At 45.4% G+C, this 23211-nt stretch overlaps 1 protein-coding gene and 1 long non-coding RNA gene across 4 annotated transcripts in view; one reads left to right on the plus strand and one right to left on the minus strand.

Moving 5' to 3' along the window:
• SNX10 (sorting nexin 10) overlaps positions 1–20957 on the minus strand; it is a 64848-nt gene extending 43891 nt beyond the window's left edge. For 2 of the 3 annotated variants that reach the window (XM_069088679.1, XM_069088678.1), the window contains exon 1: positions 20824–20957. The gene's annotated coding sequence lies outside the window, so the exon portion shown is untranslated. Of the gene's footprint in view, positions 1–6227; positions 6247–20823 lie in introns of those variants that run through there. The other variant, XM_069088680.1, reaches the window with a different exon arrangement.
• LOC138161774 (uncharacterized) lies at positions 20750–21746 on the plus strand. Its single transcript, XR_011168462.1, has 2 exons — positions 20750–20876; positions 21438–21746. It is a non-coding gene; the product is annotated as an uncharacterized lncRNA (long non-coding RNA).
• The last annotated feature ends 1465 nt before the right edge of the window (positions 21747–23211 follow it).

Below are 23211 nucleotides of genomic sequence, written 5' to 3' on the forward strand. Positions count from 1 at the left end.
AAAAAAAAAAAAAAAAGTCAGTTGACAAACATTTACATCCAAGGCAAGAATCGAATTCAGATCTTCCTGACTCCTATTTCTGCTAAGCCAGGTGCCTCTCTAAAAAACACCATATTTCTAAGTATTTTATGACTCAGTAATATATTTGAAATAGATCTCTAATGCCCAAGGTGGGCACGCCCTTTGGCAATAGATACCATAGACACCCAGAGGTAGCAGTTAGGGACCTTACGGATCATCTCTCTAGTCTCTCATTTTACAGATTGGAAAACTGAGGCCCAGAGAATTTAAATAATTTTCCCAAGGTCAGTAAGCATCAGAGGTAAGATTTGAACCAAGGTCCTTTGACTCCAGGGCTAGGGCTTTTTCCTCTAAACTCCCAGAGGCCTCTTCTAACACTGGATCAAATACAAAGATGTTCTAACTGTGTGGCAAGAGTGACAGATAACAACTGGTATTTATATACAGTGTACTACAGTGGTATCCTCAGGCTATTAAGAGAAGTGAACAAAGTCCCCAGCATTTTGAGTGGACTCCCTACAAGGGACTAACAGGAGAATTTGGGCAACAACAACCCAAGCTGAGTAGGCATGGAGGGGTTGCAATCTGCATCACTGAAGAGAACATCCACATTCACAAGATCAGAGATCCCTTGATCTCTCTTTCTCACTACTTCTTCCCAAGAAAGAAAGAAGCTTTCTTTGGCAACATGCCAAAGCCTACTGATACTCCACATCTACCATTCTGTCTCTTCATGATTATGGTGGGGGTCCATGATTCATGGTCATGATGTATCACCAAAAAGTTACCAGAACTAAAGAGAGGGGGTTTTATTTCAGGGAGCTCTTGAACAATTGCCCAAAGACAAACGTGCTCTCCTCCCATTCACTTCTAGATCCACCTCAATCTCCACCTGCAGTGTTTGTTCAAGATCAACCCACTGAAGGACTGACTATGTCCATGAACTGCTCATGCAGCTGCAAGTCATAGTGCTGACAATAGACTACCCAGCACAGGATGACCCAGAAAGTAACAGGAAAGGAAACCTAGTGGTATCCTGTTCTCCAAAATTCAATGAATAGCATTTTAACCCGTTTCACAGGCTGCACAAGCAGGATCCTTTAATATGATGGACAATCCTCCCTATCAAGTCATTAAGCATTCATTAAACTCCCACTGCATGCCCAGCACTGTACTATACAACATTTTGTGGCACAAACCCACTTAGCTCCTCATGGTAATTTTAGAACATAAGATCCAAAGGGCACCTAACTTTGAAGAGTAGCAGTTTTAGAACTGATTTCTGAAAGAAAAAACAAATGCAGTGCTAGACATCAAAGCTACTGAAGTTTTAATACTGAAGTTTACCATCTCTTGGGGCACAGCCATGGCCAATCTTGAAAACACTCTGAAGAGAGAAGCAGGATAGTATAGGAGAAAGCATGATAGATTTGGAGTCCCGACCATGGTTCGAATCCTACCAATCTGTTTCCACACTGTAGCTGCTCAGGAAAATGTAAACTCCTTGAGGACAGAGGCTTTTTTCCTCCCTATTTTGACCTTGGCTTCTCCCTCTCTCTCATCTAATCAGCTGCCAGGTCTTGTCCTTTCTACCTTTGCAGCATCTCTCCTCTGACACCTGCCCCCACCCTGATTCAGGCCCTCCTCGCCTCATAGCAGGATGATGCCTGCAGGTGGGTCTGCCTGCCTCAAGTCTCTCCCTATTACAAACCATCCTCCATTCAGCCACCAAATTAATTTTCCCAAAATTCAGGTGTGCCCACGTTACTCCTCAATCAATAAACTCCAGTGACTCCCTATCACCTCCAGGATCTAATAAAAATCAGCATTCAAAACCTTTCGTAATCTGGTTACTTCCCACCTTTCCAGTCTTTTTTACATTTTACTCTACTTCCTGGCTTCCTTCAAGTCTCAACTAAATCCCTACCTTCCAAAAGAAGCCTCTCCCAGTCCTTAATCTTACTGCCTTCACTCTGAGATCACCCTCAGTTTATCCTGTTTATATATGATTTTTGGCATGGTATGTCCTCCATTAGACTGGAGAGCAGGGCTTGGGTTTTGTTTTGGATTTTTTTTGCCTTTCTTTGTATTTCCAGCATTTAGCACAGTGCTTGTCACATAGTGGGCTCTTAATAAATGCTACTTGACTGACTTACTGGCATACAGTAGGCTCTTAATAAATGCCAGTTGACTCACTGATTTACTGGCATACAGTAGGCTCTTAAATGCTAGTTGACTGGCTGGCTTACTGGTACTTGGTAAGCACTCAATAAATGCTAATTGACCAGATAACTTATTGTAGACAGTAGGAGCTTAATAAATAGTAGCTGACTTTACTTGATTTTGAGTGCCCAGAAATATGCGTGATGCTTTGCACATTTTTTGTTGGACTAAACCGTGTTTTCATTGGTCCAGGGAGCTCAGAGGAGAAACTCTCTCTACCAATGCATGTGCTCTGTAATTTTATAGCCTTAGAGAACTAAGACCCTGAACAAGGTTAAGTGAGAGACCCAGGGTCACTCAGCTACCATGTACTGGAAGCCAGACTCAACTTCCAGACTCAGGTCACTCTCTAGCCACCACTCTTGCCTTACATATGGCAGCCCATAATAAATGCTAACTGGACTAAGATGGATTGGTCCAGCAGGAGCAGGCTACTGCCAGAGTTTGCTCGTGGAGACCTGGGAAACACCAGGAGAGGCTTTCTTGGTCATGTGATGCTAAAGCCACAGCAAATGCTATACAATCAGAGGATGGAGAGGGCAGAGCCTTCTGGGTTCTATGAAGGACTGGGGGAGGGAGATTATGTGCAATGGGATATTTTCACTTTTAAAAACACAATGACCCCATATTTCGGAAATTACTGACCCTAGTATATCCAACCACTTGAGCACTCATTTCAAAGAGATTTCAGTGCAACGTTAAGTAGTCTTTATCTTTACCTAGTATATTTTGGAAGACTCCAGAAGTCCTCAAATATTAAATTGTGGAACAATGGCATATGAAGGTAATAGAATATTATTGTATAATGACAAACAATGAAAAGTATCTTGCCTTCTCAATGGGTGGGGGAGGGGTGGAAGGAAGGAGAGAATTTGGAAGTGAAAATAAAAATTTAAAAAAAAAAAAGAAATAGGGGTGGCTAGGTGGCACAGTGAATACAGCAACAGCCCTGGAGTCAGGAGGACCTGAGTTCAAATGCAGCCTCAGACACTCAACACAAAAACTAGCCGTGTGACCTTGGGCAGGTCACTTAACCCCAAATTGCCCTCCAAAAAGCATAAAAAAAAAAGAAATAAAATTAAATAATGAAGAGGAGGAATTTGGAGAAACCTAGGCAGATTTTTGCCTCTCTTCTGGTCCAATACTGGTTATTAGAAGTACTCAAGAGGTCAGTTTCTTTTTTAGAGTTCTTTCCACTTACATTATTATCATTATATGATAATCATTATTGGTGGAACTAATAAATTCAATAAACATTTATTAAACATCTACTATGTGCCAAGAACTGTGAACACTGTAAGATTCTTAACATCTGGGACAGCTAAGTGGTGAAGTAAATGGAGCACCGGCCTTGGAGTCAGGAGGACTTCAGTTCAAATCTGACCTCAGACATTTTTCACTTACTAGCTATGTGACCTTGGCCAAGTCACTTAACTCTGATTGACTTGCCTCCCCCCTCCAAAAAAAGATCCTTAACATCTGCCTGCCTCAGTTTCCCAAACTGTAAAATAGGAATAATAATAATAGCACCTAACTGGTTATATAAAATGAGAGTATATTTGTAAAGCACTTTGCAAACCTTAAAACACTACAAAAATCCTAGCTATTATTAGATAAAGAGAGTAATACAAACAGATCTTACCCTCAAGGAGTTCAAATATACTTGTTGGACAACTTAATAAGTAAAGACAGACATGAAAGTCAGTATGGCATAATGGTTAGAAAGCTGACCTTAGAGGCAGGAAAACCTGGGTTCAAGTCCTCCCTTGGACTCACACTGAGCCCAGGCACCTCCTTATAAGACTATGCACTTCAAGGAAGGTGCAGCCCCCAAATTGGTAGAAAGGTTTTCCTAACCTAGGAATTCCCTATGCCAATGAAATCACAGGTATTCATTATATACATGTCATTAATGATATCTTATTCAAAATCAAAGAATCTTGCTAGGATGTGGGACTCAATTCCATGCTAGAAGCATGAATTCTAGCTAGAAGCGCTAGAAGAGACATTAGTGATCATTTAGTCCAATCTCATTTTACAGATGAGATAACTGAGGTTCAGAGAGATAAAGTCAAGGACACACAGGTGGAAAGTGGTGGAACCAGAATTTGAATCCAGGTCTTCCCCAAGTCTAGCATTTATGAGATTGAGAGGGTAGCAACATCAATCTAACTTTGATACCCCAAATATCAAAAACTGGAATTTGGCAGCTTTCAGTCTATTGCTCTGGTGGGAAGTGGGTGTTGCCACATCCCTTTCTGGAGAGGAAGCATGAAGCTTTCTCCAGCACTCCCAGCTGTCTGTCTCTGATGCTTTATCATGCTCTGAGCTGACCTGGAGCTCTCAAAAGCTTTGCCAGATTTCTGAAACTCCCTGTGGCATGAAAAACTTTTCTCTATAAGCTTTCCCTTGAAATCGCCCTGGGATAATGAATCAATGCACATCCGACCCGGCCAGAATCCTGGTAAAGGAGTCCTCACTTAACACAAAAACTCAAAAGCAAGCATCCAGAGAGGGAGGGAGCGCCCTGATTTTTCAAAGACAGAATCAAGAAATCACCAACTGTCAGAATGGAAAGGACAAGTGAGCATACAGTCCTAGCTTGAGGATCTTCAGAAAGAGGGAACCCACCACTCTGCCCAGGTAGCCCATCCCACTTTTGAAAAAGCGTCAGCAAGTTTTTGGACTTTAAATCAGTCTCTTTGGGAATTTATAAGGGCTGCAAATAGCTCTGTCCTCTGGCTGAGCAAGGTTAATCTCTAACACACAAGGCTTCTAGAGTATAAACATCTTTTGGTTCCCTGCACCAGTGACTGATAAAACTCAGTGTCCTTCCTCAAAGTCACACCCACAATTGAAGTCACACTCCAGCAGTGATCTGACCAGGGCAGATGCCAAAGGGAGCTCGCCTGCCTCGGACTGAGCACCGTGGCTTTCCAAATACAGCATCAGATCTCAGGGCCTTTCTGGATTCATTGCACTGGCAAACCCTCTGTTCCTCTGTTGTCTCTTTCTGACAGAAGGCCTGCTTTAATGGTTTGCTTCTAGCCTCTGCTTTTCTGATCCTCTGCTTACTGTTCTCTTTCAGTGAGAATCCATTTATTGCAACCTCTGCTATGCTTCCCCTCAGCCTTTAGTCTCTACCTGCTTTGTGACCTACCTCTATCTTAAAATGTGCTTTAAAAATAAATCACACAATATTCACAGGTTATACTCAGACTGACACTCAACAGATTAGAAATAAAGGGATCCATAATGCAAAAATTCTAATTTTCACTAAACTTCAGCCTTGACTCCCCTAAACTCTGTTAACCTCAGTTTCCTCAACTGCAAAATGGGGATGATAATAGCACTGACCTTACAAGATTATTGTGAGGATCCAATAAGATACTATTTGTAAAATGCTTAGCAAAGTATTCGGCGGAACACAGTAGGAGCTTAATGAAAGCTTGCCCCCCCCTTCTATGACACAGAACAAAAACAATTTCAGAGCAATTTATCTAAATGAGAGGGCTCCATGCCAGATTATTAAAAACATACAAACATACATATACGCATGCGTTCATATATTTGCATTTTGTCAGAAGAGGGCTCAGATTCGATAATCAATCAGTTAAGGATTTCACAAGTGCCTACTGTGTGTGAGGCACTGTGTTAGTATATAGAGCCAACATCAGCGAATGAAGAAGCCATCCTAGGCTCAAAGAGAACCAGAATAGCCCCCAGCCTGGATTTTTATTGATACGGAGAGCTCCAGAGGGAAGAAACTCCTTCCCCAAAGACGATCAGCCTCTTGAGGGGCTGAGAGCTGTCCAGGCACTGGGAGGTCAAGGACCTAGTCCAGAGTCATACCGCCAGGATGAGTCAGGCGCAGGACTCGAACCCTGGTCTTCCTGATTCCACGGCCCGCTCTCTACCCACTACTCCACACTGTCCCTTGTAAAGGATGATAAAAGAAAAAGAAATTTCGATTTGTTACCTACCAGAAGTTACCGCTGCTTGAAGACTGATTCTGAATCTTTTGTTGGCTGATAGGTTCAGTTACAAAGTCTATTTTAACAGCTCAAGCAGACCCTAACTTCAGCTTGAGCAAGCAGGCAGGACAGGTGGAGGGGTCTGCCTCTTATAACTACCGGCCCTCCGCCTCGGGCTCTACCGCAACGTGCTGGCAAAGGTCCAGACATCTTCGGAGGCCCGTGCCAGCCACCCCAGCCCCACCCCCCACCTTGTTCCTTATTTTAGTACAAGATTCATGTAATCACCTCAGTCTCCCAGAAAAGTGTTTTCAGTTCAACTTCATGAAATCACCCATCAGACTAGACTAGACTACTTCTGTCACCTGGATTATTGCAATTGGAAGGCGTTTCTGTCAAGTGGATGGATAAATTGGCTCATTTTGAGGACTAGCAGAGAGATGCAATTGACATCCCTCCATTAAAGGTGATCTTCCCTTCTTCCTCCCACCCCCACCTCCACCCCCACCCCCACCTCCAAGAGAAAACAACCAGTTGCTTCCTCATTTGGTCAGGGCTTTTTTTTCCTCTGCAATTATTAACCTTGATTTACATATCGGCCTTTTCCAGTAAATGATGCTTAAACACTGAATCCAGCAGAGAGCTAGTCACACAATAACCACCAGATCTACAGCTAAAGGCATTAATCTAACTGGACCTCCCCGAAGGTTATCAGCTCCACCCTTGGAGGCTTCTGGGACCAAGGGGAGCAGCAGACGCAACCCCCTCCTCCGCCTCCTTCCTCATAACAAAGAACTTGTTAAAAGAAAGAAAGCAACCCAGACATCCAAACAGCCTCCCTTTAAATGCAATGTTGTCCCCTTCCCCACAGCCCCTCAGCTCCACAAGGAAGAATAAGGAGGATAGCCAGTATTTAGGGTTAGGCACACCAGCCACTGATATCTATAACGTAGCTACAAAGTGCCAGAAAACTGTAAGGTTTGCTAACAGCTTCATAATTAATGAGCATCGCATTCAGTCTTCACTACAACCCTGCAAGGTGGGTGCTCTTATTATCATTCCATGTTATGGCAGGAAGGAAGGAAGAAAGGAAGGAAGGAAGGAAGGAAGGAAGGAAGGAAGGAAGGAAGGAAGGAAGGAAGGAAGGAAGGAAGGAAGGAAGGAAGGAAGGAAGGAAGGAAGGAAGGAAGGAAGGAGGAATGGGTATAGAAAAAAAGTCATTCAGTTTTTCAAATTGAGTCTGAGACAGAGTAAGTGACTTGCCCAGGGTCACACAGCTAATAAGTGTCAAAGGCAGAATTTGAACTCAGATCTATCCTCTCTATCCTCACTGTGAACTCTTCCCGGCAGAGGATACATTAGTTTGACCTTGCAAACAAGCACCAGAACACAGGACTACAGGCAAGCCCAATTCTAAGCTTAAGAAAGGTGAGCTGTGATATATCATACTGGGAGTAAAGCCAAGGATGTGGCCACTGGCCCAGAATCTCCCCAGCCCTCATTCCCTCTCCAGCCCCACCACAAAGGCGTTTCTTTCCGCATTCCTCAGATACCTGTGATTTCTATTAGTACCTCCTACAGATTCAGAGGCATAAATAGTCCAGATAAAATGCAAGTGTGTTATCTCTGCATTTATTTTGCAATATTATTGTGTTTGCTGACTGTGTCTGCAGGCTGGGCTCCCTACCCCCCACTGATGGAAGGGAAGCTCCTAGTGAGCAGGGACTCTTCCCCTTTGTATCTCACACAGAGCAGGCCCTCAGTAAGGGTTTGCTGAATCACTGAATGCTCTGGAAGGAAGGCCCCCAGTTTCAAATGATTACCATACACACTAGCATTAAATGCTTTAAGGGACAAAAGCAACCCTTGGAATAGAAAATGGGAAAGAGTGGGCCAGCCCAGCCAGACTAAATGTAAGTAATAGCCAGGATCTCCAAAGCCCCGGGCTCACTACTAAACCAGTGGGGCAGGGGGAGGGCCCTTGTGGGGGCAGCACGTTGCAGCCGCTGGGAGATGTGGTCACTGGCAGTTGGCTCGGTTTAACTGTTTCTCTTTGTTGTAAAGGGGGGTGTTGGGATTTGGTGGAGTGTGAGGGGGTATCTCCGAATATTCTGGCATCAGAAAACTGTGACAACAATCTCTGTACATCCTGGATGAAGCCACAGAGGGTGCATGGAGGCTTTGGCCAATGGTTCATGGAAGATGACATCCCCAGAGCCCCACAATCAAAGAAAGGTAAAAAGAATGAAGGACCCCACTTTCCTGATTACTACAATCACCAGGAGCACCAAGCCACCTTCACTTGGCACACATCCATGTCTCAGATGAAATGGAAGCTCAGAGGGCCCAAGCAGAGGGCCACAGGACCCCCAAGTGCTGCTGGGGCAATCGCTGCAGGAATTCATTGTGACAGACAGCCCTTGGGTATCCAGGAGACCATGAGAGACCACTAGACCTTTAGTTGGGGGGAGGGGAGCTCAGGGAAAGAAAAGAAGGAACTATCAGAGACCTCAGACCACTTCAAACTCTGATCTTGGCCAGTCATCCCTTAGAATCCTGGGGATCTGGCTGGAGGTAGCACTTTCCCCCTCTGTGAAATGAGGGGGTTGTTCTCAGTAACCTCAAAGGTCCCTCATATCCTATGGCCTTGAGTCTTCTCCCCTGACAGTGGGGTCCAGGGTCATCTACTGCTTGGCAACACTGGAGGTGTGAGGTGCCCGGAGTGTTCTGGGCATGTGTGCCCTCTACTCAGGGGCTACACTCAGTGTGTGCCTTCCACACTGGAGACAGGATGACTGGGAGATGATATGCTCAAGTGTCTGGGGGGAAATTTGTTGTGTATTAGCTTGCTATTCTATTTAATCAAATGTCTTTAGGTCTAAAGAAAAGGAGGGGAAGGAAAGGGGAAGGGAGAAAAGGGAAGGGGAAGGAAGGAAAGGGGAGGGGAAGAGAGAGAAGGGATGAGGGGGAAAGGGGAAGGAAGGGGAGGGAAGAGGAGAGAAAAGGGGAAGAGAGGGAAGGGAAGGGGAAGAAAGGAGAAGGGAGGGGAGGGGTGGTGAGGGGAGGAAGATCAGCAGTTATACTCTAGAGCCCTAGGCATGGGATTCCTGGAACCGGGATCAGCTAGACTGGAGCCTCCCTCCACCTGGAGAAAGCTGCCCTGTCAACCATTTTCTGGCCTGGCTTTTCTCTCTCCATACCCACCCCAGTTCTCCAGCCTCAGGGCCACAGAATCCCAAAGAATGCTACCTCTCCTCCAGTTCCATCAATTATCACATGTGGAAATGATGCATGTATAGATTTCAGAGAATCAGGAAAAGGTGGACAGATAGATACCAGGTGAACCCGGAAACAAGTCACACAGAAATAGAAAAGAAAACTGACACCAGGAAGTATCAATAGCAGGGACCACTCTTGGTGTCAAGGAACAGAACCGGAAGCCCCTTTCCCTCCTCTCAGTAGAGGTGGGGGTCTAGGGGTGAGGAATCACACACTCATTGTTCTGTCAGTCCATTTGATTGAACTGTTTTTCTTTGTCACATGGGAGGATTCACTGGCAGAAAAATTAAAAGGCATCAATAAAAAATATAACAAATACTGGCATAACTGAAAGAAAAGATAGCCCCAGCATACAGGAAGTGCTTAATGAATGCTTGTTGCCTGATTGGCCATGCATGCTGAAGTCTTAAAGCAGGTTTCATTCATGTGATTTCCTAACCAGCTGCAGAGGGACATGGAAGGGCCTTCAATGTAAAAACATTGTTCATCCAAGTGGATCATAAAGAGACCCAATAAAGTATGAGATCCGCCCTCAAATGCTTATTCCTGGTTCCAATCACCAACGGCCTGGTTTTCAGATTCTCGCTACCTGGCTGGGTCACTGGGCATGAGCTAACTTTGAAAAGACAAAAATGTAAATATTCACACATTTTAAAATATTTCTTAAGCACCTACAGTTTACAAAGCAATAGGGAGATAGATAGATGATAGATGATAGATAGATGATAGATATGTATGAACTGTAGCATAGGACCTGCCTTCTGGGGGCTTATAATTTACCAAGGAATGAATGAATGGATGGATGAAAAAGCATTTATTAGGCACTTACTGTGTGCCAAGCACTGTGCTATGCACTGAAGATACAGATATGAGTAGTAATGGGAAGAAACATAAACTTAGGGAATTGTCCTACCTGCTAAGCGGACCAAAGCAGCTGGGTGCCATTAAGCAGAGAGTCAGGAGAAAGGGGGAAGAGGAAGATTGTTGAGCTGGGAGAGCGGGGGATGAAAGATGGAGGGAGGAGGGGGAGGAGAGATGGAGGGAGAAGGGGATGAGGGGTAGAAGGAGGGATGAGGGATGGACAGAGGAAGGGATAGGAAAGTGTCCTGGAGCAGGGGGCACCAAACATGGGCCCTGAAGGACGGGAGTTATTTTTTGAGGGCCCGTTCCAGAAAAGGGCAGCAATGGGTCCAAATGTCTGGCACCAGGAGAGGACAGAAGAAGATATGGAGGCATTCTGGGTAAACCAGCCTTCTCATTTGCCCAGAATGTAAGGGCACACTGAAGACAGTGTTTCTGAACAAGAAATAAAGCTGGAGAAATGTCTGCCAGACACAGAGGATGGAGAGCTATGAAATGCCAGGGTCAGGAGTTTCTATCTGATCCTCTGGGCCAAGGGTCCTCCAGGCATGTGTTTACCTAGAAACTTCTCCCCAAAGGCAGAGAGATTTCCCCATTCTGCCGCCGCTGCCCCCCAGCAGATGCCTGCTCTCCCCAGCTTTGGCATCTAGAAGGTCACAAGAGCAGCTCAATCCTCCCATGAGAAGAGCTGCTGGCTCTGCAGGGAGTCCTGGGGGAGGGAGTGAGGAAAGGAAGGGCAGAAGAATCCCGAGGTCCAGGAACGGGTCTGAAGACCTGGGCATGCCAGCGATGACCACCTGGCTGCCAGTTTACTCACTGTGACTGGATTCATATGTACCATTAACAAAAACAGTTTGAAAACCACTGCTGTAAATCAGGGGAATCATGGAAGGTTTTTGACTAAGGGGAAAATAGAGGAATTCTTTACCTTTTTGTGTTGTGGGCCCCTTGGAAAGTCTCTGGACACCTCAGAATAATGTTTTTTTAATGCATCTAATACACAGGATTCTGAAGGAAAATGACAATACTGAAATTAATAGGTAATTATTTTCCCCATCTAAATTCATGAACTCTTTGGAAGTCTGTGAACTCCATAGTAAAAACCCTTGGAGAACATGATCAAAGCTGGAGGTGACTGCTTTAGCCTGGAAGGAGGGAGGACAAGTGGTTAAGAGGCTGTGACAACAGCCCAGGTAAGAGAAGAGAAGGCATCACCTAGGGCAGTGACCATGGTGTCCTAGAAAGAACAAGATCTGGTGGGAGGGGACCTGGGTTCGAATCCTGCCTCTGATGCTTATTGTCTGTCCTGGGGGAGTCCTTGAATGTCTTGGGCCCTCAGTTTCTTCTTCTGTAAGATTAAAGAATTGGGGGATGAGGGTGTAAAGGAGGAATAGTAGGTTGAACTAAAGAGTCTCTAAGATGCTAGAATCTTGATCATTGTCATAAAGACTTTTCAATTTATTGATGCCTCTAGTTTTTCTATCACAGCTCTCTCTCTCTCTCTCTCTCTCTCTCTCTCTCTCTCTCTCTGTCTCTCTCTGTCTCTCTCTCTCTCACACACACACACACACACACACACACTCACACACCCACGTCTTCTCTTGCATGAGCAGAGGGAGGAAGACAGATGGCAGCCCTGTTGCCCTTGAAGATGACCTCAGGTGCCTCCCAGCGTGAGATCTTCAAGGATAGATACACCACCACGGGAGCCACCTAATTCATCCCCTTATTATTCATCATTAATAATTATCAGGGGTGGCCAGGTAGCTCAGCAAGTGAGAGCCCTGTAATGAGAATGTAAATTTTAAAGATCTTCCCTGCCCCTAGGCTAAAGTGCACGTGGAGCCTGGGCTGGGAGGCTTGTTTTTCAGTAGATACTTCTTGATTGGCCAGTGAGTCAATAAGGTTGTTACATTCTCTGAGCCAGGAGAAGGCTATATAAGCCCTGATGTGTAGCTTTGTTTTGGGACTCACTTTGAGAAGTGTTCTGTGATTTGATCTGAATTCTGGGAAGCCGTTGTTGAGAGTCCCCCGGCTTTGAAAAACCCAGAATGTGGAAACCCAGATGTTGACTGGGTATGGATGTAATGGTTGGACAGTTTCGAAATCTGTCTACTTGATGTTTCTGTCTTGATAATTATGCCTGTATACTTTGAGGTTCAGGGTGCTGACCTTTTCTCCTGAACAAGGTAAATGATATATGTCTGACTGATTAAAGTAAGCTTGTTAACCCATTTTGAGTTGCTTTCCTTTAACAAAGCAGATCCAAGAACCTGTGGTAGCTGCAAACCCTGAGAACGCGCTTGGGGTGCTTGCTGCTACAAGCCCCGGCCCCAGAGTCAGGATGACCTGGGATCGAATCCGGGCTCAGACACTTAGCACCCACCCAGAAACACCTGGCCGTGTAACCTTGAGCAAGTTACTTAACCCCAATTGCTTAAAAAAAATTTATCAAAAAACCAAAACCAAAGGCAAGCTAGTCACTCTGGGAGATTCAGGTCTGGGCTGGCCCCTAATGGGACGTCTCAAATCCTCAACTGCTTCAAATTCAAGGTCGTCTCAGTCACCAAGTCATTTGGGAACAGAAAGAAGTATTTACCAAAGGAAGCAAAGTTTTGGGGACCTAGCTAAATAAAGTTCGCCCAGTTCTTTCGGTTCCTCCTCCTAATCACTTGGTCAGCCTGGGGGTGTAGGTGGGAAGGAAGAACAAGAACACCTACTGTGTGCCAGGCACATATTTGCTCCTGTTTCTGAAGTTAACCCAGGTTACCAGGCACCTCCTTCTGGGAAGTCTGGTTGTGTTCATTCTGGGTTTAGATTTTGTCCTGCAGGTAATAAATAAAAAGTCTGGGGGTGTTTTTTGCAAGACAAAAGTGTATTTTAGAGAGATTAATCTGCAAATAATGAGCAAGATGGATTAGAGAAGGCAGGGAAATGAGAGCAGAGAGGGACTCCAGCAATGATCTAGGCAAGAAGTCAAGGAAGTTTGAACAAGGTGAGTGAGAATGGAATGAAACAATCAATAGGAGAAAATTGTAGAAAGTCAAGAACCTGGGTTCTGTCATTTTAGGAGAACCAATTAACCTCCCTTAGACACAGCTGCCTGACCTATAAAATGGGTGGCCTGGGTTAGATGGCCCTTAAGATACTTTTCTCTCTCCGTCTGTGATCCAAGACATGGAAATTGCTTGGTGCTGATAAACATAAGAAAGGAAAGAATTAAACACAACTCCCATGTTTCCAACCTGGATGACAGAAAGAATGTGTCACAGAAATAAGAAGTGGAAAACAGAACCAGTTTTGAGTGGCAGAGAGAAGGAAGAGGAGGCCAGTTGGGGGCTTACTGAGTAAGACACACAAGTGGAAATAGCCAGGAGGGAGGGAGAGGGGTAAAAGCTCCCGACTCAATAAAAGTTGCTAAGGAAAATGGAAAGGAGCCTGGCAGAAACTAGTTTGAAACTGTGACCTCACACCTCAGGTAGCCACAAGAGAACAGGACTAGAGATGAATTACAGAAAAAGCCCTATACCAGAAAAATCTCTCTTGCAAAGTGTGTTCCTTCATGTAGAAAGTAACAAGGGAGCCCTCAAGCTTTGTGGCCCCCACTCACAGCAAAGAAATGCCACATGGAAAGAGAATGAGAAGGCAGCAGGCCTGAGTTGCAGCCCCATCTCAGCTGCTAACAAGCTGCATGGACAGCAAGCTATATATATATATATATATATATATATATATATATATATATATATATATATATATATATATATATATATATTGTGTGGAAAATTAACCTCCAAGAGTCCAGGCTTCCTTATCAATAAAACAATTGGGGGGGAAGGGGAAAGAAAGGGGGGATTTCAGTGGTCTTTTAGAATCCTTTCAGCTCTACTGCTCAATGAATATAGGAAACTGTCATTCTGAAAGATTCCATTCTCCACAGAAAGGAGGAACCTGCCAGAATTGTGTGATTGCCTGATCCCCATTCAGTCAGGGCAAGATGTAATTAGTCAAGTAAGAAATTTGAAGAAGTGAGAAGTATTTTTAAAGACCAATACCCCGCCCCCCCCAAAGAGGAAATAGATTGGAAACAGAAATAAAAAAATTTAAATATAAACAAATGAAATTTAATTTTAAATGGGGAAATTTGTTGTTTTTCCCATGAATTATTATTCTATATTGTTTTTCACAACATGTTCATTTTTAATCTATCCCACACACACCCAACAAATTATCCCCTGTAAAAACAAAAAAGTTTTTTAAAAAGGGCATTTTAGCAAAACTAAGCAACATATCAAGCCAGCCTGATGATATATACTGTATTACACAGCCATGGTCTGATCTTTCAGCACTCCCACGGTCTGACACTTTAAAAAGTGTGAGAGAACATTTTCTCATGGGGGAGGAGGAAAGGAATAAATACTCATACAGTGCCTACTAGGTGCCAAGCACTGCATTTAGCACTTTTTACAAATATTTCATTAGCAGTAGGTGCTATTATTATCCTCATTTTACAGATAGGGAAACTGAGGCAGGCACAGGTTCAGTGACTGCCCAGGATCACACAGCTAGGAAATATCTGAGGTCAAAATTGAACTCAGGTCTTCCTCATTCGAGGCCCCAAAATCTATCCACTGTGCCACCAGCTGCCTCTGCCCCAAGGTCCAAGCTCCATCCTTAAAATAATCATCACTTACTTTTGTTTATGTTTCCAAGATACCAGGGATTTACTCCAAGAGCTACTTCCCAGTAGATAGATAAGTAGTTAAAATAATCCATCAATCAACAAATGAAAGGATATATTTTTTAAAATTCTTGAAAGAATTATAAACGGTTTAAAAATACAAAATATGGCTCCAAATCATTAATAACTAGAGAAATACAAAGCAAAACAAATCTGAGGTTTTGATCCATTGGAAAACTTGTGACAAAAGATAGGAGTATTCAATGCTTGAGATACAGGAGTGAGGAATCTTTGGCCCAGAGGCCACGTTTGGAATATCCAAACTTCACAGAACAAAATCAAAGGGCCACAGGTTCCCAAAACCTGGACTAGAGGCTTCTTGAATACTGAAAAGACTTAAATGCCTTTTCTGGGCAACAGGTAATGATGGAAAGGTAAATTAATGAAATAAACTTCCAAACTCCCAAAGCATTAAAAAAATAAGTAAAATTAATCAGTCCTGTGTTAAGAGAGCACAGACTAGCAGAAAAGCAAAGGCCTTCATGGGTCTAGAAAAAGGGTAAGGATGTGGGTGTTTCTCAGAGACTACCCTGTCCTCTGATGAGAATACTCACCCCCTTTTTTCCTCCCTTCAATATACCAGGCCCACAAGGCAGTTCTATGACCCTTTAATAGACAAGAAGGAATAAAAAAATTCCTTGAGCTCATCCACCTCCAGGGGCCTTCCCTCCTTATTTCCCAAGCAATCTTCTCATTCTAATTCAGCTCCTCAAATGCCATTTCCTCCTGGGAATCAAATACATAAACTGACCAGTGAAAACACCCCCTCTGCCTGACTCTTCTATTTCCCATTGTAAATTATTAAGTTGTCATGCTGGTAGGAGTCTCATGTGAGTTGGGGTGGCGGGAGTCAGTTTTCCCAGGACCTCCCCATCTCCCACCCATTTCTGAGTCCCGACATTTCAGACCTTGGACCCATGGCACAATACCATGGATTAGAAGAGTCTAATAACCCACCAGACCCAGCAACCTCTCCTGGTCGCTCCTAATGCTCCATTAAGAAACTCATTAGTACATAGGTCGTGGGGTAAATCAGAAGAAACTCGGGCTTGGAGAAAGACTGCTGAGTTCAAGTCTCTGGGGCTGTGGAAAAACCATTGTGCCTTAATGTCCCCACTTGTAAAAGTGGGAGAGTAAAACCTGCCCTAAGAGGCCCAGAGGCCAGCTGTAAGGATCTACCTGAGAAGATGTAGCTAGGTTGTGAAGAGGACAGAGCACTGGCCCTGGAGTCAGGAGGACCTGAGAGAGACATTAGTTGTGTGACCCTGGGCAAGTCACTTAATCCGATTGTCTTCCCAACAAATGAGAAGATGAATGAATGTCAGTTATCGATCATCTTTTGTTTCCCCAAATAATTACAAATAACCTAATTTAGCTGCCTAACCATCTGCACAGCACAGAGACACATTTTTTAAAACTGTTTTTGCACTTAATAGTATCTTTTTCCAATTACAAGTAAAGATCATTTTAAACATTCATTTTTGTAAGATTTTGAGCTCTAAATTCTCTCCCTCCCTTCCTTCCCTCCCCGCTCCCCAAGACATCGAGCAATCTGATATAGGTTATACATGTACAATAAAGAAACACATTTTTAAAGGCATGTAATACCTATTCACTCCAATATGCAATGGATTCCTGATTTCAGAGCGGTGGGTAGTCCTCTCAACACGCTGTTTGCAGCCCATGGAAACTTCCCCAGCCTGGGGAGTCATGCCTTTGCTTAAGTTGACCCTGGGGGAGGGGGTCCACTCAGCGAGCCTCCTCCCTTCCACAGGATGCCAATGGGACATACCCAGTGTTAACCAATCAAGCACCATTTTATTAAGCCCCTACCAGGTAGCCGCCGCTCTCCTTATATCATCCTCCCATCTTTTTCAATCATACATTTCTATAAAAACATCCTTTGTCAATCAGCCAATAAGCGTTATTAAGCACTGTATGCTATGTCATGGACACTATACTAATAATATAAAGACAAAAGAGAAACGGTCCTTGGAGGAGTGTACATTCTACAAGGGGGAGAGATACGGCATGGCACAGTGGTTAAAGCACTGGACCAAGACCTTCGAAGACCTGAGTTCAAATCCAGCCTCAGACACTTACTAGCTGTGGGACTCTGGGCAAATTACTTCACCCTGCTTGCCTCAGTTTCCTCATCTGTAAAAAGAACTGGAGAAGGACATGGCCAACCCCTCCAGTATCTTTGCCAAGAAAACCCCAAAGGCAGAGTCAGACAGGACTGAAGAACAACATTACTAATTAATTAATAAATTCTTTGCTGTGGATTCGATAAAACCTGCTTGTTCCTTCCATTGTCCCCATCCACATTTTGTTCAGAATCAGCAGAGAGATGTGAGAAGCCCTGGGGAAAGCTAATTGCCCTTGGTGTGAAAGAAATTAGACTGGGCAGAAAGAAATAAGAGAGCTGAATGAGCGAGGTCATTCTGCAGCCCTGTAGACTGAGGCTACAGTTGCGGTACAGTGCTGTACAGTGTGCGCTGGCCTTGGGTTTCTTTGCAGAGCTGCCAGCTGCACAGTATTTGCGGGCACAGACTAGTCGTAGTTGGTCGTTGTGACTAGGTGATTTTGTGGTGGTTTTGCTCCTGGTGACTTGGGCCAGCTTTCCAATCTGGACATGCTCCCAAACACCTGTGGCTATTTTGAGCCTCAAAGTCTAGACTTGATTTGGGGGAGAGTGCTTGCCAAGGGAAACCCACACTTTGTCTTGTCACAGGTCTTGGCAGACTGAAATGTCCCAGGTATTGAGCATTCCTTTCCCAGGTTTGAATCATGTCCTGGGAGTTTATTAGCTGTGGGAGCCTGAGTGAGTCCTGTACCTTCCCTTGGGCTTATTGAATCTCATCCCCAGAGCTAGAAGGGACCCCCAGTCCAGCCTCCCATGGTACAGTGAGGAACCTGAGGAGGCAAAGGAGATGCAGGAACGCCCCCAGCCTCACCTGGCCAGTCTGGATCAGAGGCCCACAAGGCAGCTGTTTATCTGCCTCCAGGGCCTCTCTCTCCACTGCATCACAGTGGGATCTCCTCTCAATCCCACCCTAGAAATCCTCCCTTCCTACCACCCCCAAGAGCCTCACATATGTCCCAGGGTCCTTATCCCTCCATCATCCTTCCCTCTCCCTCCACCCCCAATAGCTCTCACTTGACAATGTTTACCTCATACACAAAAAATCACTCTGGAAGGCTCCAAGGTAGATACTATCAGAGGCATTATTCCACTTAACAGATTGAAGAAACTGAGTCAGAAAGGGTAACTGACTTGTCCATGGTCACACAACTAGCGTGTATGAGAGAGAAAGGATTTAAACTCAAGCTTTCCTGACTCCAAAAGTCCAAGGCTCTTTCCACCAGACCAAGAATCATCCTTCCCACCCTCTCCCCAACACAAACTCAGAGCCCCGGGGGATCAGAAGGCTGTCAATCACTGACAAAGCCTCTGTCTTCTACAATCTACTTCCTAAAAACAGCAAAGTTGAGAATGTTGTCAACCACAGAACAGAGTTTATTTATGAATTTTCTTTAGAAAAGCCATATTTTTTTATTTTATTGAAGCCTTGCTTTTTTTTACACCAATAATTTCCTGATATCCTTCCCCTTCCCACAGAAAGAAAAAAAAAAAGGGATAGTGGCAGTGTATGAACCTTTTCAAACCAGTAGCCCCCACCTCTGTGCTAAGAAGAGGCGAGGGTGTGACATCATCCTCTCACCTCTGGGACAAGACTGAACAGCCCTGTTTTAGAAAATATACTTAATCTACAATTCCATTTACTTTCCTTGAAGAAAAGAATACCTTGTGCATACATTCTCCAAAAAAAGAAGTCTGTTCTAAGTGAATTTTCTTTGAAATGGTTGGATTTACACAAACAAGCTAGATGTCAGATCTGCAATCTGCCCACACAGAGCTCCATTTGCTGCATAACCTTATTTGGGTCTGACCTCCTCTGTGTTGCTGAGATTTTCTACCAATTAACCAATCCACAGGCATTTAGGGACTCAGTCTACCGAAGGAGGTCATGTAGAAATAAATATAGCAGGTTACATCGTATGTCCACACAGTGCCACTATGTATATATGAACAGAATAGAAGAGGGCTAAGCCTAGGAGGAAAGGCTTGAGGGGCTACTGGAAGGACTGGAAAGGCCTCCTGCAGAGGGCAGGGGGTGGGCTTGGCCCCACACCTCCCCTGGGACCTTGGGGAAGATGCTGCAAATATGGGCCCCAGTTACAACAACTGCAAAGTGAGGGGGTTGAATTAGATGATGGAGAAGATGCCTTCCGACTTCTCAATCTGTGACCCAGTGACAAGGGATATGAAAGCAGGTTGGGTTTGGGGGCTGCCTTGGGTGGATGCCCATCCAAAGCCACATGATGTCATACAAACATGTCTCCCCAGTAGCATGTGAGCTCATTAAAATAAAGCAGCTAAATATGGAAAAATGTTTTGCATGAGATCACCTGTCATATTGTTTGCCTTCTCACTGGGTAGGGAGGGGCCTAAGGCAGGGAGAGAATCCAGAACTCAAAATTGTTAAAAAGCAATGTTAAAAATAGAGACAAAAAAGAAATGAAGTAGCATTTATGCAGAAAGCACTATTGTATATTAATTACAATTAGTAACAAATTATATTAATTTGATTGTCACAGCAACTCTGCTTTAGTTATCCCCATTTTACAGATGAGGAAAGAGAGACATGGAGAGTTAAGTGACTTGCCCAGGATCACACAGCTAGCAAGTATTGGGGGCAGGATTCGAACTTGGGTCTTTGTCTTCTTTCTTGCTCTATCCTTGTTACACTTCTGTCTTTGCACCTCCAGCACTCAGCAAGATGTCTTACACACAGTTAAGTGCTTGGTAAAGTGACTTTAATTCCTGCTCTGCTAACTTAGAGGAAAGTCTCATCTCTGGGCAGTGGATAGAGGCCCCAGCCAGGAAGACCTGAGTTCAAATCCTTCTTCAGACACTTACTAACTGTGTGACCCTGGGCAAGTCACTTCATATCTGCCTCTGTTTTCTGAACTGTAGAATGGGGATAATGATGGCACCTACCTCCCAGGATTGTTGTGAGGCCTGAATGAGATAATATTTGTAAAACGCTTAGCATAGGGTCTGACGCATAGGAGGCTATATAGAAAGCACTTATTCCCTTCCCCCTTTCTGGGCCTCAGTTTCCCTCTCTGTAAAAATGAAGCTGGAAGCCTTGAAGCTTAGAAGCCTTGTGATCCTCTGACCAGCACATCTCTTGCCCTGATCTGACATTATCATTGCCCCTGAGGGGCTCCTCCTTTCCATCGGAGAGGGCAGCTTGGAGCACCCACTCAGACTTGAAAAATCTGGAACCAGATCCACCTCTCTAGAACCTTCCTTTTCCTTAAGCCCATCCTTCTGCACTCTCTAATGGCAGAAAGTCCTCAGGTCCCCACGGTCTCCCCGGGAAAGTCTGCACCGTGACTCAGTATACTCCGACTACATTTTATCTCCTCCCTGGGGAAATAGCTCGAAAACATGAAGCTCCCCTTAGAGAGGAACCCAGGCTGGTCAGCACCAATGCCCGGGACCCGGCCCTCGGCCCCGCCCCCAGGTAAGGAGCACAGCCGGGTAGGTCGGGCACATCTGGAAGGCAGGAGGAGATCCTCCCCGGCCCAGGCAGTCCCACTCTCCCCACCCCTCGCTGCGACAGAAGAGGGAGCCCGGCTCCCCTCACTTACGGCTCCTGGCTTCCTCGGTGCGGGGCCGAGCACACAGACTGGCAGGCAGGCAGGCAAGCGAGCGGGCGGGCGCGCGGGGAGGGTCTGTGGGCTCCCACGCAGCCGCCGCAGAGAGCTGTCCAACGACGCGCTGCGGATATGGGGAGGCCTCCCCGAGGCCTGGGGGGGAGGGGGGCAGTCAGACTGGTCTGCAGCATGTGACCGGTGCTGCTCCGGCTCCAGCCCCTGCCCAGCCCCTGCGGCCACCCCAGTCCCAGCCCCAGACCCTGCTTTAGACCCAGCCCCAGCCTCCACATCCTGCCCCTGCCCCAGCCCCTGTCCCAGATCCAGTCCCAGATCCCTCCCCTACCCAGCCCCTGCCCCTAGCCCTCAGACCCTGACTCGGCTTCCAGCCACTACCCAAGCCCCAGTCCCTGACCAGGCGCTAGATCTAGATCCCTCCTCTGACTCAGACCCTCCCCCAGACTCTAACCCCAGCTCCAGCCCCAGGTCCAGCCCCAGATCCCTCCCAAGCCCCAGCCTCTGCCCAAGCCCCCTTCCCCAGACTCTGACCCAGCCCCATCCCTAGCCCCCATCCAGTACCCAATGGCCAGCTCTTCTTCCTTCTTCTGCAGGGAAGCTGATCTCACTCGCTCTGTCGGTCCAGGAAGGGTTTCTCGAACGTGCTGGGCCCCGGAGTCCCCTGGGAGGGCCCGAGCTGGGCGGGGAGAAGGAAAACCCAGGCTTGTGCAACCTCGGCCAGCCCGGAGCTTAGGTAGCCCTTCTGATAGCCTAAGGGCGGTCTTGGAGAAAGCTTCCCCCCGTGGCCAGAGCCAGCTGGGTGCGACCTCCAGCCACTTCTAGGAGTTAAGTCAAGCTCATCTCCGGGCTCTCCGTTCCCGTGTTAACCTTCATCAAGGAAAAATAAAGTGGGCTTCTCCTGAGTCAGCGAAGGCGCTCCGCTAGGAGTCCGGAAACGTGGGTGGTTGTGTCCCAGGTTGGCCACACTCTCCCTTTGGGACTTTCGGCAAGTGAATCACTTAGCTTCTCTTTTCTGTGAAATGGAGGGAGGCAGTCTTTCCCTTCCTACCTCTAAAAGGACTGTGGGGAAGAAAGTGCTTTGGAGGTCTTAAGTGCTATGAAATGAATGGGATAACTGTGGGAAAGCCTTGCCCTTGGGTCCCATAGAAATGAGACTGAACCAGGAATCAGGAGGAATGGAAGGGAGAGGAAAGAAACAAGAATGTATAGGGTGTATATGCTAAGCTCTTTACAAACAGTATCCATCTGATCCTCGAAACAACCCTGGGAACAAGGAGAAGTAATTATTCCCATTTTACAGATAAGGAAACTGAGATAGAGAGAGGCTAAGTGACTTGCCCAGAGTCACCCAGCTAGGAAAGATTTCTAACTAAGGCTGGATTGGAACTCAGGTCCTCCTGACTCCAGGCCCTCTATCCACTAGACCACCTAGCTGAATGTCAGACGAAGTATTGGTACCTTTGAATCCTGTCCTAAGACAGGAAATGGGCATAACAAGACAAAACAATAATGCCCTCAAAGAATTTACATTTTAATATCAGCTGTTTGACCACAGGCCAGAGATGAACTCTCTGAGCCTCAGTTTCCTCAGCTGTAAAATGGTGACACTAACTCTTACAGTACCAACCTCAAAAGGCTGCTTTAAGGAGAGTGTTTGGCAAATTACAAATAATAATAACCTTCAACATTCAAGAAATGTTTAATGTTCTAGGTTCACTTAATTTAGTCAGTCATTTCAAACCCAAACCTGTCGGAATTCAGAATACCTCCAACCCTTGGAAAAGGACACAGTCTTCCAATCCCTCCTTTCAGAGTCTTGTCCTACATGGGGCCTTTCTAGACTCTCCCCCTCCCAAAGACTTCTCCTCCACCCCTTGAGAAATATCTCCTTGTCAATGGCCTTGTCTTCCTATTACCTGCATTTTACATATATATTTACATACTACGTGTAATATGTAAATATAACCTATATATATAAAACATATCGCACACATGTGTGTATTTGTCTACACTGACAGAATGTAAACTCCTTAAAGACAGGAAACATTTAATTTTTTGCATCCCCATACCCAATATCTAGCAGGCATGTAATAAATGCTCAGTTAATGAGATCACTACTGAAACCCACAAATGCATTTCCCAGACTCCCCTTCTCTACCTTTCAGTCAGTCAGCAAGCATTCTTCTAGTTGTCAGGTGCTGTCCTAAGTTCTGGAAATACAAAAAGGGCAAAAGGCAGTTCCTGCCCTCAAGGAGCTCACAGTCTAAACAAAGGAGACAACGTGCAGATAACATGTACAAACAAGAGGTTGAGAGTAGTCTCAAAGGGGAAGACACTAAAGATGAAGGACTGGGGAAGGCTTCTGGA

Source organism: Petaurus breviceps, unplaced genomic scaffold, assembly GCF_028583685.1.
Source record: "Petaurus breviceps papuanus isolate PSGF00001 unplaced genomic scaffold, PetGlider_PUasm1.0 185, whole genome shotgun sequence".
NCBI classification, from domain to species: Eukaryota; Metazoa; Chordata; class Mammalia; order Diprotodontia; family Petauridae; genus Petaurus; species Petaurus breviceps.